Genomic DNA, 21,147 nt, shown 5'->3' with positions numbered 1-21,147 from the left:
AAGAAGGAAAAAGACCAGGGGTTACAATCAAGAATTAACTATCCAGCAAGATTAAATAACATCTTTCAGGGGAGGAGATGGAATTACAATGAAGTAAGAGATTTTCAATCATTTCTATTGAAAAAAAAGAACTAAACTGAAAATTTAATCTACAAACACAGGACTCAAAAAAAAGCATAGAAAGTTTAACAGAGAAAAATATATATTTAAGGTTAAACTATTTGTTTCCCTAGAAGGGAAAGTGATATCAGTGACTTTTGAGAATTGTAGATAGTTCTCAAAGGCAGAAAAATGGGTCATCACATGGAATAAGGATGTGGTTGTGAATGGACTATGATGTCATAACAACAATGAAAAAATAAGAGGTGGAAAAAGATATATACTAGGAAAAAAAGAGTAAAGAGGAGGTATAATTAGTTCACATCAAAAGTTGCAAAAGACATTGCAATGGAACGAAAGAAAAAGGAGAGGGATAAGCATTGTCTTAAGCTTGACCTCATCAGTTTTGACTCTGAGAAAGAATAACATAATCATTCAGTTGGGTATAAAAATTTGTCTAACCTTATAAAGAAAAGGAGGAGAAAGAGGAAAAAAAGAAAAATATAGAACAGAAAGGAGGAAAACTAGGGGAAGGTAAGTGAAGGGTGAAGAGTTAATAGGAAATAAGATAGTGGGTGAGGTGTACAAAAAAACAATACTAAGAGAAGGGACAGGGTTGATAGGAGATAAAGTAGTGAGCATGGTGGATTAATAAAAATTTAATACTAAGAGGAGGTGAAGAGGTGATAGAAGATAAGGTAGTGCATAGGGTGGGTAAAAAAAACCCATAAAACTAAGGAGAGAGTGGAAAGAACAAAAGTAAATAAATGGGAGAAAATAGGATAGTGGGAAATACTGAGCTGGTAATCATAACTCTTAAAGGGAATGGGATGAAGTCTCCCATAAAAGGGAAGCAAATAACAGAGTATACGAAAACATAGAATTCTACAATATGTTGTTTACAAGAAACACATTTCTTAAAGTATTTTTTATTATAGCTTTTTATTTACATTATATATGCATTGGTAATTTTACAGCATTGACAGTTGCCAAACCTTTTGTTCCAATTTTTCCCCTCCTTCCTCCCACCCCCTCTCTTGGATGGCAGGTTGACCAATACATGTTGAACATGTTAAATACCATATATGTATACATGTCCAAACAATTATTTTGCTGTACAAAAAGAATCGGACTTTGAAATAGTGTACAATTAGCCTGTGAAGGAAATAAAAAATGCAGGCGGACAAAAATAGATGGATTGGGAATTCTATGTAGAGGTTCATAGTCATGTCTCAGAGTTCTATCATTGGGTGCAACTGATTCAATTTATTACTGCTCTATTGGAACTGATTTGGTTCATCTCATTGTTGAAGATAGCCACGTACATCAGAATTGATAATCATACAGTATTGTTGTTGAAGTGTATAATGATCTCCTTTTCCTACTCATTTCACTCAGCATCAGTTCATGTAAGTCTCTCCAGGCCTTTCTGAAATCATCCTGTTTGTCCTTTCTTACAGAGCAATAATATTCCATAATATTCATATACCACAATTTATTCAGCCATTGTCCAACTAGATGGGCATCCACTCAGTTTCCAGTTTCTGGCCACTACAAAGTGGGCTGCCACAAACATTCTTGCACATACAGGTGTCTTTCCCTTCTTTTAAATATCTTTGGAATATAAGCTCATTAGTAACACTGCTGGATCAAAAGGTATGTACAGTTTGATAACGTTTTGAGCATAGTTCCAAATCACTCTCCAGTATGGCTGGATGTGTTCACAATTCCAGTGTACCTGTTTTCCCACATCCCTTCCAACATTGAGTATTATCTTTCCCTGTCATTCTGGCTAATCTGACAGGTGTATAATGGTATCTCAGAGCTGTTTTAATTTGCATTTCTCTAATTAGTAATGACTTGGAGCATCTTTTCATATGGCTATGAATAGTTTCAATTTACAAGAAACATATTTGACACAGACACACAGAGAGTAAAGGTAAAAGTCTTCAACAGAATTTATTACGCTCCAGATGAAGTAAAAAAAGGAAAAAAATTAGTAGTAATTCTGATCTCATATAAAGCAAAAGTAAAAATAAATGATATTAAAATATATAAGGAGGGAAAGATCATCTTGATAAAGGATACATAAAATAATGAAGTATTAACAATACTTAATGAATATGTAGCAAGTGTTAGAGCAGGCAAATTCCTAGAGAAGATTTTAAGTCAGATACAGGAAGAAATAGATAGCAAAACTACTTTAATGTGGGAACTCAACTTTCCTTTCTCAGAATTAAACAAATATAACCACAAAATAAATAAGAAAAAAAAAACTAGGAGATTGGTAGAATTCTAGAAAAGAGAGATATGATTAACCTCTGAAAAAAAATTAATAGGATAAATAGGAATACACATTTTTCTTGGCAGTACATGTCAACTGCACAGAAATTGACCACATATTGGGCATCAAATGCTCAATATCCAATGCAAAAAAAGACAGAAATAGTAAATGATGCCTTTTCAGATCACAATGGAATCAAAATGATATTCAAAAAAGGGCTTAGGAAAAATAGACTAAGAATCAATGGGAAATTAAACAATCTAATTGTAATTATCTAATTAATAATAGATAATAAAATAATAATAAATAAATAATAAAAATAATAAATCTAAACTAATTCTAAAGAATTAGTGGCTGAAACAATCCATAATTTCCAAGTCCAAGAAAAAGACAATAATGAGACAATATAAAAAATATATGGGATGCAACCAAAACAGTTCTTAGGGGAAATTTCATATCTCCAAATAGCTACATAAATAAAATAAAGAAGGAAGAGCTCAATGAATTAGGCATGCCACTAAAAAATCTAGAAAGAAAAATAAATAATTAACCCCCAAATTAAATACGTAATTAGAAATTCTGAAACTAAAAGAAGAAATGAATACAATAGAAATTAAAATATTTATTGAACCAATAAACAAAACTAAAAGTTAGTTTTATGAAAAAAAAAAACTAAGTAGATAAATATTTGTTAATTTGATTAAAAAAGAAAGAAAAAAAACACCAAAACATCAGCATCAAAAATTAAAAGGGTGAAAACACCAATGAAAAAAATTAAAGCAATTATTAGGAGCCATTTTGCTCAGCTGTATGGTAGTAAGTCTGACAATCTAACTGAAACAGATGAATGCTTACAAGAATATAAATTGTCCAGGTTAACTGAAGAGAAAATAAAATACTTTAATAGTGCCATTTTAGAAAAAGAAATTGAACAAGTCACTAATGAACTGCCTAAGAAACAATCTCCAGGGCCAGATGAATCCATTAAAAGTACAATATTGTGTAAACTATTTGGAAAAATAGGTATAGAAGGAGTACAGCCAAAAACTTTCTATGACATAAATACGGTGCTAATCTCTAAATCAGGAAGGGCAAAAAGAAAGAAAAAAACATTACAGATCAATCTCCCTAATGATTATTTTTTGCAAATAAATAAATAAATATTAGCAAAGAGATTACAGCAATTCATCAGCAGAAGAATATAGTATGAACAAATACCAGAAATTCAGCGCTGGTTCAGTATAGGAAAACTATTGCCATAATCAGTCATATCAATAACAAAACCAACACAAATCATATGATAATCTCAGCAGATGAAGAAAAAGTTTTTTTTTTTGTTTTGTTTTTTTTTAACAAAATACAGCATCCATTCTCATAAAAACCAAAAACACTAGAGAGCACAGGGATAAAGGGAATTTTCTTTAAAATAATAAGCATTATCTATCTAAACGTTACAGCAAACATTATTTGTAATGGAGAGAAGCTGAATTCATTCTCAATAGGAACAAGGGTAAAACAAGGATGCCCATTAGGGCCACTATTATTCAACATTGTACTAGAAATGTTGGCTTTAGCAGTAAGAAAAGAAAAAGAAATGAAAGGAATTAGAATAAATAATGAGGAAGTAAGATTACTCTTTGCAAAATGATATGAGGATATACTTTAAAAAAACCTGCAAAATCAACCAAAAGCCTACTGGAAACAATTTCTAGTGTTAGCAAAGTGGTAACATATACATAAATTCACAGAAATCATCAGTATTTCTATAAATTGCTGACAAAGCCCATCAGCAATATATAGAAACAGAAATTCCTTTTAAAATTATTATAAACAGGGGCAGCTAGGTGGATAGAGCACCAGCCCTGAATTCAGTTCAAATCTGGTCTCAGATGCTTAACACTTCCTAGCTATGTGACCTTGGGCAAGTCACTTAACCCCAGCCTTCAAAAAAAAAAAAAAAAAAAAAAAGAAACAACAAAATTACTATAAACAAAATAAAATCTTTGGGTGTGTACCTGCCATGACAAACTCAAGAACTATATCATCATAATTGTTTATGACTAGGATGAGCTAATAGAATAAAAAATGGCAACTCTGACTAAATTGATCTAAATGGTCAGTGTCATACAAATCAAAATGTCAAAACATTATTTTATTGAACTAGATAAAATAACAACAAAATTCTTCTGAAAGAACAAAAGATCAAGAATATGTAGGAATTTAATGAAAAAATATAAAGTATGGTGGCTTGGCAGTATCAAACATAAAATTCTATGATAAATCAGCAATAATCAAAATGATTTGGTACCAGCTAAGAACTAGAGTGGTCAATCAGGGGAATATATTAGATACCCACAACAAATTAATTAAGACTATAGAAATCTAGTATTTGATAAATTCCTAAACTCCAGTTTCTAGAAGAACACACAAAATTTTGACATTTGATATTTTATGAAAATTGCTGGAAAAATTGGGAAATAATATGCCAAAAATTCAGTATTGACCTACATTTCACATTCCATACAAAAATAAAGTTAAAATGGATACATGATTTTGGCATAAATGATGATACCATAAACAAATTAGGAGAACAAGGAATAATTTACTTTTCAGATCTTTGGAGGAGGAATTTATGACCAAAGAAGAACTAGAGAACATTATGTAAGGCAAAACGAACAACTTCAATTGCATTAAATTAAAAAAGGTTTTCCCTAAACAAAACTAACATTTCTAAAATATATAAAGAACTGTGTCAAATTTATAAGAATACAAATTATTCCTCTGGTAAATGATCAAAGGATATGAACAGACAATTTTGAGATGATAAAATTAAAAACATTTATAGTTAAGTGAAAAAATGATCTAAATAACTATTGATTAGAGACATGCAAATTAAAGCAATTCTGAGTCACACTTCTCAGATTGAGGAAGATGAAAGAAAAAAAAATAATGATAAATGTTGGAGGGGAGGTGGGAAAACTGGGAGCCCAATGTATTGTTGATAAAGTTGTGAAATGATCTAACTATTCTGGAGAGCAATCTGGAACTATGCTCAAAGGGCTGTAAAACTGAATACCCTTTGAACCAGCAGTGGATCTGTATCCCAAGGAAATCATAAAGGAGGGAAAAGGACCCGCATGTGCAAAAATGTTTGTAGCATCTCTTTTAGTGCTAGCAAAGAATTGGAATAGGAGTGGTTTCCGATCAATTGGGAATGGCTGAACAATCTGTGGTACATGAAGATAATGGAATATAATTCTTTTATAAAAATGATGAACAAACTGATTATAGAAAGGACTGGAAAGATTTACATGAACTAATTCTAAGTGGAACAAGCAGAACCAGGAATACACTGAACACAATGACAGCAAGAATGTGTGATGAACAACTATGAAAGACTTGGTTCTTTTCAGTGCTTCAGTGAACCAAAGCAATCCCAAGAGACTTTGGACAAATTATGCCATCTGCATCCAGAATGGGATCTAAGGAGATTGAATATAAAATCAACACATGTTGTGTTTACTTCTTTTTTCTGTATTTTATCTCTCCCATGTTTTTTTTTCTTTTTGCTCTGATTATTCTCTTCCAAAATGATTCATAAAGCAATGTGTATTATAATCTTATCACAAAAAAATTACAAAGAAGAAAAGAATTTGTTTTCCAAGATAAAAGATTCTGCTTTCTTTGGAACTGAAATTGGACAGTGAATTGAAAAAGACAAACAAAATAGATACAATTTCTAAACAATAATGTGGCTCATAAAAGTGGATATGTTGTAGGCATGGTTTCAAATATTTGTCTTTTATAATAATCTGATAATATTTGAGTGCAATTTTCTATAATATTTTTATCCATCTACATAATACTAATTAAACTAGAATATTCTATCTTGATCTAAAAGTCATTTGAAAAATGTCAGTAATGTTTTCATGTATATATTGTCTTTGAAATTAAAGAATTTACAAGAGATTACAGGTTAATGCTATTCTTTGCTGTTGAAAACCAATGACCATATCTTCTACAAAGCCACAGGAGATGCTTAAAATAATTTACTTACCAAAATTACATTTTTTTTCTTTTCAGAGAAAAATTAAGGACAGGAAAAACTAAATTGTCTGCTTGGGTCCATGGTTAGACCTCCTGAAAATTTCAATTCATTACATCTTATTCATTGACCTTTAGGCATAAAAAGAAAGCTTATGGTTAAAAACATTCAACACAGAAAAAGAAACAATAATATAGCATAGTGTTTTCCTTCAGGCTCCACAAGCCACATATCCTGTGTCAAACATATGTTTTACATATGTTTTGCAGTTCAAAATAGTTCCTTCCAGCCTCATTTATTTTTGTGTGAAGCTTAAAAAAAGTAATAGGATCATGAAGTCACCCATTTAAAACTAGGAAGTAGATATTATGAGCTACGAGTGGCAGCACATTTAAATTCAGTTTTAATCTATGCAAATTTATTTGTATGGTGTTATAGATGAAGCTTTTCAGTCAGTGGCATCTTTTTTTGGCATAAAATCTCATCCCAATATTTGAAGCAATTTGTTTCCTATAATCATAGTAAAAAAGACAAAATGTATTATGAAAAAGTAACTAGAAAATCTGTCTGTATTTATCAAGCCACAGTTATCCAAATCAAGCACATTTTATTTTTTATAAATTTCATAAACTAAATTTCCACTTTTATAATTCAACAACTAATGCTCAAAGATGACTAGAAATTACTCTTTGGACAAAGTCTGGCTGCTGGTTTTTCTTATTCATTAGATTGTCCTCAAGTTGATAGATGACTATGCAATCAGCCTAGACCTAAATTAAACAGATTCATGTTTGTCTACTCATTAATTATCCATGCCATTTTTTGCAACTCATAGTAAATGGTAGAAAATTGCATGGAGGTTGAAATAAGTATAATGTGTATTATGGGCAGTACAAGATCCAACTAAATAGAATGGAAGGGACACTTTGAGAAAAGAGTAATTTGAATTTAATTTGGACTTGTAATTAATTATTTAATCTAAACATAATTATGAACAGTACCCAAGCTAATCTAAGCATGAGCATTGATGACTAACCCTAAGTATCTATCTGTAGGCTCTTAAAATAATTAATGAACTCCATAGAATCAGCACTCTGTTTTTTTCTCCATACTCCAATCTAGATTACAGTCTTGGGTGACAGTTTCAGTTGGTTTAGGAACAATAGCACATCAGAATTTGCAACTACAAAGGGAATAGGGATTCTAAGGCAGAAAAGAATGCTTATAATCATTCACAAGCCTGAGCACATGCCAGAAGAGGGATTAATCACTTTATAAATACCAAATTGAAAGAACTGAAAACATACAGGTCCCTAGAAATATTTCTGAAAACAGCTGTCAAAAACCATTAAAGCTTGGGATAGTGCAACCTTTATCATTGAAGTATAGCTTTACTTTAACAAAGATTTAAAAGTAATAATCAAGTAATAAGCTGGATAAATGAGCAAACAACAAACAAAAGATTCAAATCATAGCATTATTATCATGATAAGGAGAACCCGAACACATACTCAGAAGACAACAAATTCAAAGCTCCTACATCCTGTTAAGATTCTTACAAGGTGCTAAGTCAGTTATCTAATTTAGCATGGCACTTAATTAATACTTCTCTAGCTCACTAATGTACTTAGTATTTATTAGAGTTCTATAAGATTCATACCTTTAAGAGAGCATATATAAGTTGGAGTCTCAGTCAAGGAGATTCCCAAGCCAGAGAAGGCAGCTTAAGCTATCGGAACCAAGGAGAAAAATAGGTCTCTAAGAAAGCTAACCAGGCCCAAGGAAGGAGGCAAGACTTGAAGGAAACAATAAAGGATTTGGACTTTAACTTTTGGATGTGTCCGGGGTGATTATTACTCTGAACTAAAATGAAGGCTGCTTACAGAAGCTCCCCAAGAAACCTGTTCTCAGAGAAAAATACATCTTAGAGAAGAGAATCATTCAAAGCCTCCAAACAAAAAACAAAAAACAAACAAACAAACAAAAAAAAAAACAGGAATTGGTTTCAGGGCATGGAAAAATTCTAAAAGAACTTTGAAAAGTAAGTAAGACAGTCAAAGGAAAAATTGGGAAGGTAAATGATAGTGATTACTGAAAACAATGAAAAATAAGTCAAAGTTTTGGTATAAGAGAGACACAAAATTTTGAGGAAAAAAAAAAGACAAGGCTTAGTACAAAAAGTAAATGAGTAGAATACCTTAAAAAGCAAATTGACCAAATAGGAAAAAAAAAAAAAAAAAAAAAAATATATATATATATATATATATATATATATATATATATATATATATATATATATATATATATGAAGAAAACAATCCCTTTAAAAGTAGTAAGACAAATGGAAAAGGAGATACAAAAGCTCACTGAAGAAAATAATTCCTTAATATTTGTGCAAACAAAAGATGACTTTATGAGAAATCAAGAAACAACAAAACAAAAACCAAGGCAAAAATAAAACATGAAGCAATATGAAATATTTCATTGTAAAAACAATCTACCTGGCAAATAGTCACAGAAGAAATAATTTTAAAATTATTGAACTACCTGAAAACCATTATTTTTAAAAAAAGAGCCCAGATATCATCTTTCAAGAATTTATCAAAAAAAGGTGTCCTGATATTTCAGAACCAAAGGGTAAAAGAGAAATTGAAAGAATTTACCAATAAACTCTTTTTTAAAATTAATTTTATAATTATAACATTTTGTGTTTGACAGTACATATGTATAGGTAATTTTTTTTTACAACATTATCCCTTTTACTCCCTTCTATTCCGAATTTTTCCCCTCCTTCCCTCCACCCCCTCCCCTAGATGGCAGGCATTCCCATACATATTAAATATCTTGTATATCCCAGGTATTTTATATATATATATATATACATATATATATGTGTGTATATATATATTTATATTTATATATATCTGCAGAACCAAATTTTGTTGGTGTTCTTGCAAAGGAAGAATTGCATTCAGAAGGTTAAAATAATCTGGGAAGAAAAACAAAAAAAAATGCTCACAGTTTACACTCATTTCCCAGTGTTCCTTTTCTGGGTATAGCTGATTCTGTCCATTATTGATCAATTAGAATTGGATTAGCTCTTCTCTATGTTGAAGATATCCACTTCCATCAGAATACATCCTCATACAGTATCATTGTTGAAGTGTATAATGATCTTCTGGTGCTGTTTGTTTCACTTAGCATCAATTGATGTAAGTCTCTCCAAGCCTCTCTGTATTCCTCCTGTTGGTCATTTCTTACAGAACAATTATATTCCATAACATTCATATACCATAATTTACCAACCATTCTCCAATTGATGGACATCCATTCATCTTCCAGCTTCTGGCCACTATGAAAAGGGCTGCCACAAGCATTTTGGCACATACAGCTCCCTTTCCCTTCGTTAGTATTTCCTTGGGATATAAGCCCAGTAGTAGCACTGCTGGATCAAAGGGTATGCACATTTTGATAACTTTTTGGGCAGAATTCCAGATTGCTCTCCAGAATGGTTGGATTCTTCCACAACTCCACCAACAATGCACCAGTGTCTCAGTTTTTCCCCATCCCCTCCAACATTCATCGTTATTTGTTCCTGTCATCTTAGTCAATCTGACAGGTGTGTAGTGGTATCTCAGAGTTGTCTTAATTTGCATTTCTCTGATCAATAGTAATTTGGAATACTTTCATATTTGTGGAAATAGTTTTAATTTAATCATCTGAAAATTGTTCATATCCTTTGACCATTTGCCGATTGGAAAATTGCTTGATTTCTTATAAATTAAAGTCAATTCTCTGCATATTTTGGAGATGAGATCTTTATCAGAACCTTTAACTGTAAAAATGTTTTCCCAATTTGTTACTTCCCTTCTAACCTTGTTTGTATTAGTTTTGCTTGTGCAAAAAGCTTTTTAATTTGATGTAATCAAAATTTTCTATTTTGTAATCAATAATGATCTCTAGTTTTACTTTGGACACAAATTCCTTCCTCCTCTACAAGTCTGAGAGGTAAACTATCTTATGTTCCTTTAATTTATTTACAATCTCGTTCTTTATGCCTAAATCTTGGACCTATTTTGATCTTATCTTAGTATGTGGTGTTAAATGTGTGTCCACACCTAGTTTCTGCCATATTAATTTCTAGTTTTCCCAGAAGTTTTTTTTTTTCAAATAATGAATTCTTATCCCAAAAGTTGGGATCTTTTGGTTTGTCAAATACTAGATTGCTATTTTTATTCACTATCTTACCCTGTGAACCGAAACTATTCCACTGATCAACTAATCTATTTCTTAGCCAATATCAAATGGTTATGGTGACTGTTGCTTTATAATATAGTTCTAGATCAGGTACAGCTAGACCACCTTCATTTATTTTTTTTTTCATTGCTTCCCTTGAAATTCTCGACCTTTTGTTCTTCTATATGATTTCTGTTGTTATTTTTTCCAAGTTATTAAAATAGTTTCTTGGGAGTCTGATTGGTTTAGCACTAAATAAATAGATTACTTTAGAGAGTATTGTCATCTTGATTATATTCCCTTGGCCTATCCAAGAGCACTTAATGTTTTTCCAATTATTTAAATCTGACTTTATTTTTGTGGCTAGTGTTTCAGAATTTTGCTCATATAATTCCTGACTTCCCTTTGGTAGATATACTCCCAAATATTTTGTACTCTCGACAGTTATTTTGAATGGAATATCTCTTTGTATCTCTTGCTATTGGATTGTGTTGGTAATGCATAAAAATGCTGGGGATTTACGTGGATTTATTTTGTATAATGCAAATTTGCTAAAGTTCTGAATTATTTCTAATAGCTTTTTAGCAGAGTCTTTGGGGTTCTCTAAGTATACCATCATGTCCTTTGCAAGAAGTGATAGTTTGATTTCCTCATTACCTACTCTAATTCCTTGAATCTCTTTCTCGGCTCTTATTGCCGAGGCTAGAGTTTCTAGTATATATTGAATAGTAATGGTGATAGTGGGCAACCTTGTTTCACTCCTGATCTTACAGGGAAAGGTTCCAGTTTATCCCCATTACATATGATGTTTACTGATGATTTTAAATATATGCTCCTTATTATTTTAAGGAACAGTCCATTAATTCTTATACTCTCAAGTGTTTTTAGTAGGAATGGATGTTGGATTTTATCAAATGCTTTTTCTGCATCTTTTGAGATGATCATATATATGTTTTTTGTTAATTTGGTTATTGATATAGTCGTTTATGCTAATAGTTTTCCTAATATTGAACCCGCCCTGCATTCCTGGTATAAATCCCACTAGGTCCTAATCCATTATCCTGATGGTGACTTTCTGTAGTCTTTTTGCTAATAGTTTATTTAAAATTTTAGCATCAATATTCATTAAGGAGATTGGTCTATAATTTTCTTTCTCAGTGTTCAGCCTACCTGGTTTAGGCATCAGTACCATGTCTGTGTCATAAAAGGAATTTAGTAGGACTCCTTCATTCCCTAGTTTTTCAAATAGTTTATATAGCATTCGAGTTAGTTGTTCTTTAAATGTTTGGTAGAATTCACATGTAAATCCATCTGGTCTTGGGGATTTTTTCTTAGGGAGTTGGTTAATAGCTTGTTCTATTTCTTTTTCTGAAATGGGACTGTTTAGACTACTTACTTCTTCCTCTGTTAATGTGGGCAAGCTATATTGTTGAAGGTATTCTTCAATTTCATTTAAGTTATTGAATGTATTGGCGTAAACTTGAGCAAAATAGCTCCTAACTATTGTTCTAATTTCCTTTTCATTAGTGGTGAGTTCTCCCTTTTCATTTTCAAGACTAACAATTTGCTTTTTCTCTTTCCTTTTTTTAATCAGATTTACTAAAGGTTTGTCTATTTTGTTGATTTTTTCATAGAACCAACTCTTAGTTTTATTAATTAATTCAATAGTTTTTTTTTTTTACTTTCAATTTTATTAATCTCACCTTTTATTTTTTGAATTTCAAGTTTTGTGTTTGTCTGGGGTTTTTTAATTTGTTCCTTTTCTAGCAATTTTAGTTGCAATCCCAATTCCTTGAGCCTCTCTTTATCTATTTTATGCAAGTAGGCCTCTAGAGATATAAAACTTCCCCTTCTTACTACTTTGGTTGTATTCCACACATTTTGGTTTGATGTCTCATTATTGTCATTTTCTTGGGTGAAGTTATTAATTATACCTGTGATTTTCTGTTTTCCCCCAATCATTCTTTAGTATAAGATTATTTAGTTTCCAATTATTTTTTTGGTCTATTTTCCCCTGGTTATTTATTAAATGCAGTTTTAATTGCATTGTGGTCTGAAAAGGATACATTTATTATTTCTGCCTTACTGCATTTGATTTTGAGGTTTTATGTCCTAATATATGATCAATTTTTGTATAGGTTCCATGAACTGCTGAGAAGAAAGTATACTCCTTTCTGTCTCCATTTAGCTTTCGCCAAAGATCTATCATATCAAAATTTTCTAGTATTCTATTTACCTCTTTGAATTCTTTCTTATTTATTTTGTAGTTTGATTTGTCTAATTATTCTGGGAGTGCAAGGTTGAGATCTCCCACTATTTTAGTTTTGCTATTTCTTCTTGCAGCTCTCTTAATTTCTCTTTTAAGAATTTAGGTGCTGCACCATTTGGTTCGTATATATTTAATAATGATACTGTTTCATTATCTATGCTACCTTTTAGCAGGATATAATGTCCTTCCTTATCTCTTTCAATTAGATCAATTTTTTTTCTTTTTTTGCTTGATCTGAGATGAGGATGGCTACCCCTGCTTTTTTGGCTTCACCTGAAGCATAGTAGATTCTGCTCCACTCTTTTACTTTTAGTTTGAATGTGTCACCCTATTTCAGGTGTGTTTCCTATAAATAGCATATAGTAGGATTCTGGCTTTTAATCCATCCTGCTGACTACTTTTTCTTTAGGAGGGAGTTTACCCCATTCTCATTTATGGTTAGAATGACTAATTCTATATTGCCTGCCATCCTGTTAACCCCTGCTTATGCTTTTCTCCTCTCCTTCCCTCTTACCCCCCTATCCAGTATTAAACTTGTGAACACCACTTGCTTTTTAGAGCCCTCTCCCACCTTAAAGTTCTTCTTCCTATTTTACCCCTTTTGCTCACAATTTCTGTATTCCCTTCCCCTTAGCTTACTCCTTCCCTTTCTTTTCAATGATGTAGAAGTAGTTTCACCATAAATCAAATGTGTCTATTGATACACACTATGTTCATCTCCTGCCTTTCTTTCTCTCAGATATAATAGTCTACCTCTGCCTCTTCATGAGATGTAGTACCACCACTTTGCCCTGTTTTATGATATAATTTCTTTTCCACCTCTAGTTTCTAGGAAAAATTATACATGTGTTCTTTACATATCTTTATTGCAGAAATACAGTTCTTAAGATTTCTTTTTACCTTTTTATAAATCTTTTGAGTTCTGTATTTGAAGATCAAACACTTTGTATAGGTCTATTTTTTTTTTTTTTCATGAAGAATAGATGGAATTCATTTATTTCATTAAATGTCCATTTTCTTCCCTGGAAAACGATGCTTATTTTTGCTGGGTAGGTTATTCTTGGCTGCATACCAAGTTCCTTGGCCTTTCAGAATATCATATTCCAGGCCCTTCATTCTTTTAATGTGGATGTTGCTAGATCCTGGGTTATCCTTATTGTGGCTCCTCCATATCTGAATTGCTTTTTTTCTAGCAACTTCCCATATTTTTTCCTTTGTCTGATGGTTCTTGAACTTGGACAGTATATTTCTTGGCATTTTGTTTTTAGGGTCCCTTTCAGTAGGTGATGAATGAATTTTTTCAATGTCTATTTTACTCTCTGTTTCCAAAATGTCTGGGCAGCTCTCTTTGATAATTTCCTGGAAAATAGTGTCTAGGCTCTTTTTTTCCTCACATTTTTCAGGGAGTCTGATTATTCTCAAATTGTCTCTCCTGGATCTGTTTTCCAGGTCTGTTGTCTTTCCAATAAGGAACTTCATATTCTTTTCAATTATTTCGTTCTTCTGGTTTTGTTTGACTACTTCTTGGTTTCTCCTTGACTCATTCATTTCTACTTGTTTGAGTCTAATTTTCAATAATGTATTTTCTTCACTCATTTTTAAAATATCTTTTTGTAATTGGCCAATTGAGTTTTTAAGTAAGTTTTTTTCTTCTATGGAATTTTTTTCCATTTCATCCATTTTATTTTTTAGAGAGCTGTTTCCCTTTTCTAGCTTACTAATCCTGTTTTCCTTGGAGTTGTTTACCTTTTCTAATTCACTAATTTTATTTCTCAATGATTTGTTTTCTTTATCCACTCTATCTTTAAATGCATGGAATGACTTCTCCAAGCTCTCTTACCAAGCTTCCCTTTCATTTTCCCATTTCTCTTCTAGCTCTCTTATGAGAGCCTTTTTGATTTCCTCTATGAGATTCTTTTGCATTGAGGAGCAGCTCATATCCCCCTTAGGGTATTCCTCTGGAGACTAACTCCTTTTAGTGTCCTCAGTGTTAGAAGTCTGCTCTCTCTCTCCAAACAGAAGCTGTCAATGGTTAGAGCCCTTTTAAATTTTTTGTTCATTTTGTCAGAGCAGGAAACGAAGAAAACAAATTCACAAGAGAAACAATTGGTCTGTTTCTGGGGAGGATGGGGATAGATAGTGTTAAGGCGCCTTCTACAGACTTAGGGAGACATCAGCAAGGCACTAACAAGACAGATGGCTGTGCTGCATCTGTGATCTGAGGTTCTAAGAATGTGCTGAGTCACTCTAGGTGGGGGGGGGGGGGTGGCCGGGTCTTGAGAGTTGCTAGCTTTCTGGGGTTTTATTCTTTACCTCCTGTGATTATACCTTCTCTGCTGATCCTGGCTTGCTGCCAAGACTGAATATCCACACTGGCGTAAAAGTCTTTTTGCAGAAACAGAAGAGATCACACCCCTCCACCCTCTGGTCTGAGCTGTGTGAGCTGCCTGTCTAGCTCTCGATGCCTGCCCTCAGTCTGTGCCCAGTCTGTTCCACCCTCTCCCGAGGAAATACATACCTTCTCTGGTGAATTTCAAGGATGTTATTTGTGGGTTTCTTTTCTGGTCAACCATTAACTCCGAGGCTTGTCATGAAGTAAGTCCTGAGAGAAAACGGTGAGCTCAAGCAGCTGTCTACCTCCACACCACCATCTTCGCCGGAAGTCCCCCATAAACTCTTGAAAGAGATCCCAAAATGAAAACTCCTAAGAATAATATAGCCAAATTCCAGATCTACCAGATTTTTTCTTGTTTTATTATTATTATTATTATTATTATTATTTTTGGTATTTTATAATGCTATTTCGTTTCTCTTGCCCAATTCTAGTTTTCAAGGAATTATTTTCTTCCTTAAGATTCTGGCATTTTTTCTAATTTGCAAACTATATATATATATATATATGCATATATATATATATATATATATATATATATATATATATATATATATATATATGCATATATATATATATTTTTTTGAATTGCTTTATTTTTTTTCCTAATCTTCCCTCAACATGTCTAATTGGAAATTTGATTTTTAGTTTTTAAGCTCTTCTAAGATATCTTTTCTGGGCTTGTAAAAATTTTGCAGTTAGTGGATTCTTTTTTTAAGTCTCAATATTTTCCTTTAAAGATGAACTCAGATTGTCTTTTACACCACAGTAGCTATCTATAGTTGGGTTCTTTTTCTTTTACTTATTCATTTTGATTTAATTATATTTTAATTTTAGAATTTTATTATTGTAATCATGTTTTAATCTTGGGTTTGGGGTAATAGTGTTTATGGCCTCAGATCCAACTTATTGTTATTTTCTAAATTTATCTAGAAACCTAAACTCAGGGACTCCTCTAATTTAAGCCATAGTTAGGAACTCCAGACATGCTTTCCCCAAAATCTTGTTATTTCTGTTACTTCATTGTTTCATTATGGTCTCATTCCTCCTTGCCCAAAGGCACAGCCTAGGATCACATTTGATCAGCTCCACTAAACTTGGTATCTGGAAATAGTAGAGCCTTGGGGATCTTTCAGTTTTCTCCCACTCAGCTGTCTGATCTTTACACTGTTACCAAGATGAAAGTTTATGAGATGAAAGTTCCTGAGGCTGGTCTGTTTCCCAATGGAGATGTCTCTAGGGTCTGCTTTTTGTTGATTCAACAGAATAAGCCTGGAGGTGTTTCCATTTCATTTGACTTTTCAATTTGTCTTAGGAGGATAACTATTTTGCCCTTTTATTTTTGTTATTCTATACATTTATTTTTTTTTCTTTGTGGAGGACATTTGGAGAGTCTGGAATTATCTGATTTGTTTGTTTGTTTGTTTGTTTGTGTGTTTTGCCATCTTCCTAGAATTCCTTTCTGGAAATATCCCCTTAAAGAATTATTTTCATCAATGAAGTTTTGTACCTCTTTCACCATTTAGTCAAATTTTCCCCACACAAACACTTATTTTCTTTTATTTTTTTATTCTTTTATCACACACTTAGTTGTCTTTTTATAATTTTCTTATATCATGCTCATTTCTTTTCTAAATTTTTTCTCTGCCACTTTCATTTGATTTTCTTTTCTTTTCTTTTCTTTTTTTAATAAAAGCTTTTTATTTATAAAACATATTCATGAGTACATTTTGCATTAAATTTTCCCCTCATTCCCCTCATCCTCTCCCCTAGATGGCAGGTAATCCAATACATGTTAAATATGTATAAATAAATATTAAATCCAATATATGTATATTGTATATTTGCATTTTCTTGCTGCACAAGAAAAAATGAATGAAGAAGAAAAAAAACTGAGAAAGAAAACAAAATGCAAGCAAATAACAGAAAGAGTGAAAATACTATGCTATGGTGTGGTCCATATTAAGTGATACTAAGTTCCCACAGTCTTCTCTTTGGATGTAGGTGGCTCTCTTTATCACAAGATTATTGGAAGTGACCTGAATCATCTCATTGTTGGAAAGAGCCACACTCATCAGAATTGATCATTGTATAATCTTATTGTTGCCATGTGCAGAAACTCCTGGTTCTGTTCATTTCACTTAGCATCAGTTTATATAAATCTCCCCAGGACTCTCTAAAATCATCTTGCTGATCATTTGTTATAGAACAATAATATTACATAACATTCATATACCATAACTTATTCAGCCATTCTCCAATTGATGGACATTCACTCAATTTCCAGGTTTTTGTTTTTTTTTTGTTTGTTTGTTTTTTTGCCACTACAAAAATATTTTTGCACATGTGCGTCTCTTTCCAGTCTTTAAGATCTTGTTGGGATATAAGCCCCATAGAACACTTCTGGATCAAAGAGTATACACAGTTTGATAACTTTTTTTAACATAATTCCAAATTGCTCTCCAGAATTGTTGCACCTGTTCACAATTCTATCAACATGCATTAGTGTCCCATTTTTCCCAGAACTTGTCCAAAATTTGTCATTATTGTTTCCTATCATTTTAGCCAATCTGAGAGGTATATAGTGGTATCCCAGAGTTGTCTTAATTTGCATATCTCTGATCAATAGTGATTTAAAGCACCTTTTTATATGACTGGAAATGATTTCAATTTCTTCATCTAAAAATTGTTGTCTCATATTTTTGATCATTTATCAATTGAAGAATGGCTTGAGTTTTTATAAATTTGTCAATTCTCTATGTATTTTAGAAATGAGGCTTTTATCAGAGTCTTTAAATGTAAAACATTTTCCCAATGTATTGCTTCCCTTCTAATCTTTTCTGCATTAGTTTTGTTGGTACAAAAACTTTTCAACTTAATATAATAAAAATTATCAATTTGGTGTTCAATTATGAATTCCAGTTTTTCTTTGATCACGAATCCTTTCTCCTCCACAAACTTGAGAGGCAAAGTATCCTTTGTTCTTCTAATTTGCTAATAATATCACTGTTTATATCTAAATTGTGGATCCATTTTGATCTTACTTTGGTATATGTTGGGTCTATGCCTAGTTTCTGCCAAATTAGTTTTCATTTAGTTTCAATTTTCCCAGCAGTTTTTGTCAAATAGTGAGTTTTTATCCCATTTGGGTTTGTCAAATGTTAGATTACTATATTATAGGATATGTTGTCTTTTGAACCTAACCAATTCTACTGATTGACTAATGTATTTCTTAGCCAGTACAAAATTATTTTGATGATCACTACTTTATAATATGGATTTAAATATGGCACAGTTAGGTCATCTTCATTTACTTTTTTTTCCCCCATTAATTCTCTTGAAATGCTTGACCTTTTGTTCTTCCAGATGAACTTTGTTATTATTTTTTCTAGATCTGTAAAATAATTTCTTGGGAGTTTGAATGGTATAGTACTAAATAAGTAGATTAATTTAGGGAGCATTGTAATTTTTATTATATTCATTTGGCCTACCCATGAGTACTTGATATTTTTCCAATTGTTTAGGTCTCACTTTATTTGTATAAAAAGTGTTTTGTAGTTTGTTCATCTAGTTCCTGACTTTCCCTTGGCAGGTAGAGTCCCAAATATTTTATTTTATCAACAGTTATTTTAAATGGGATTTCTTTTTGTATCTCTTGCTCTTGGACTTTTTTGGTAATATATAAAAATGCGGATGATTTCTGTGGATTTATTTTGTATCCTGTAATTTAGCTAAAGTTTTGGATTTTTTTATTAGTTTTTTAGTTGATTCTTTACGATTCCCTAAGTATACCATTATATCATCTGCAAAATGTGATAATTTGGTTTCCTCATTACCTACTCTAATTCCTTTAATCAATTTTTTCTCATTCCCAAAGCAAACATTTCTAATACAATATTGAATAGTAATGGTGATAGTGGGCAACCTTGTTTTGCCTCTCATCTTATTGAGAATGATTCTCGTTTGTCTCCATTATATATGATGGTTGCTGATGGTTTTAAATAAATGCTACTAATTATTTTAAGGAAAAGTCCATTTATTTCTATAATCTTCATTGTTTTAAGAGGAATGGGTGTTGGATTTTGTCAAATGCTTTTTCTTCATCTATTGAAGCAATCGTATGTTTTTTGTTAGTTTGGTTATTGATATAGTCAATTATGCTATATTAGATTTCCTAATATTGAACCAGTCTTGCATTCCTGTTATAAATCCTATTTCTTCATAATGTATTATCCTAGTTGTGTGTTATATCTATATTAATATTTTATTTAACCATGGTAGCTTTTTCACAATCAAAATGTGAACTTTATTTTAAAGTTGTGCTGTTTCTGAGTGTGGCTTTGGAGGAAATAATACTGTCCCAAGCTTTAGGCTTTTTCTACACTTATGTTTTCACAATGAATAAATTTGTAGTACTTCCAAGGTGGTATGATTGAGAGAATTTTGATCAGTACTCTTTTGTTCTGTGGTCTGGTTTTTAACCTGGAAGGATCTGTGAACCCTTAAGACAAAACAAACAAACAAACAAAAAAACAAAACAAAACAAAACAAAAACAAACAAGCAATAAACAAACAAACAAAAAATACAGATAATCTTCCTGATGGACATTCTTCCCTTGGAACTGAAATCACTCCCCTCTGTTCAAAAACTGTAAGCCAGAAATAAGTATTAACAATAAAGTTGCCAAAGATCACCTTGTACTGCACACAGTGCCAGCAAGGACTCATTTGTATCTCTCTCTGATGAATTGTCTGATACCCTTATTTGTTAAGGACCATGCCTAAGTGAATTAAGGGGCAGGTCAATTCTCTGAGAGCCTCCATTGTTGTGAACATCTGAAGGAGTTGCAAATTAGCCTTTCCTGAAGATGGCGGAGAAGAAACACACGACTCAGTTAACGTCCTCACTCCCTCGCAACCAATTAGATAAATTAAGTCTCAGAATTAGCCCAGGACTGATAGATACCACAAGGACTGGAAGCACGACTTACCAGCTGAAGAGAATCTGGAGTTTCAACAGAGAAGCTCAGTTCTCAGGGGAGGAAGAAGAGAGACCAGCACAGACAGTGGGGTAGTGGCACACTGCACTGGTTGCGCTGGGGAGGGCTCTGGGATCAGAGAAGCCACTGAGGTAAAGGAATCTGGCACAGGCTGTTAGCTCTTCTCTGCTAATTATTTAGCAGTTCAGAAGAGAAAGCCAAAATATTTTAAAACTCAGATTAGATTTCCCCCGGATCCTGGAGGTGACTCAGCAGATCTAGGCACCAGGGGGCGAGGCCTCAGCTACCACCTGAGAATAGTTAAGAGATTGACAAGTGGGTGGATATGGCCCAGGGCAACACACACTGCCTAGTTTAGCTGGAGGGAGTGGAACTCAGCTCCAGGAAGTCCCAGAGAAGCAGAACCTTTGAACTAGGGACCGTGGTTTCTGGCAGACACTTCCAGTTTGAGCACAGGGGCTTTTCACGTCACCTGCTACAGACACCCACTCCCCACCCGGACACATAGACTAGGCTTTGTGCTGCCTTCACTGTTCAGTCTCAAATCTCAGGGAAGCCTCTAAAACACAGTGCCTTCGGCACAGCAGTGCTAGTCACCTCAGAGGCACTTCCAGGGAGGGGGTGGGGAACTCTCTCCCAGAGCTCATCTTAGCTCAGGAGCAGGGGCCGCTGCATCCATCCAGTCTGGGAGGAAGCTGGTAAAGAAGTAAATAAATAATTTCTTACCCCAGGGACAGACCCCAAAAGATTTTTTTAAGTATGAGCAAAAAAGCCAAAAAAACTATAGATTCCTTCTACACAGAGAAAGAGCGGGTATCCAAT

This window comes from Sminthopsis crassicaudata, chromosome 5 (assembly GCF_048593235.1).
Source record: "Sminthopsis crassicaudata isolate SCR6 chromosome 5, ASM4859323v1, whole genome shotgun sequence".
NCBI lineage: Eukaryota > Metazoa > Chordata > Mammalia > Dasyuromorphia > Dasyuridae > Sminthopsis > Sminthopsis crassicaudata.
Note: the sequence above shows the minus strand (reverse complement) of the source record.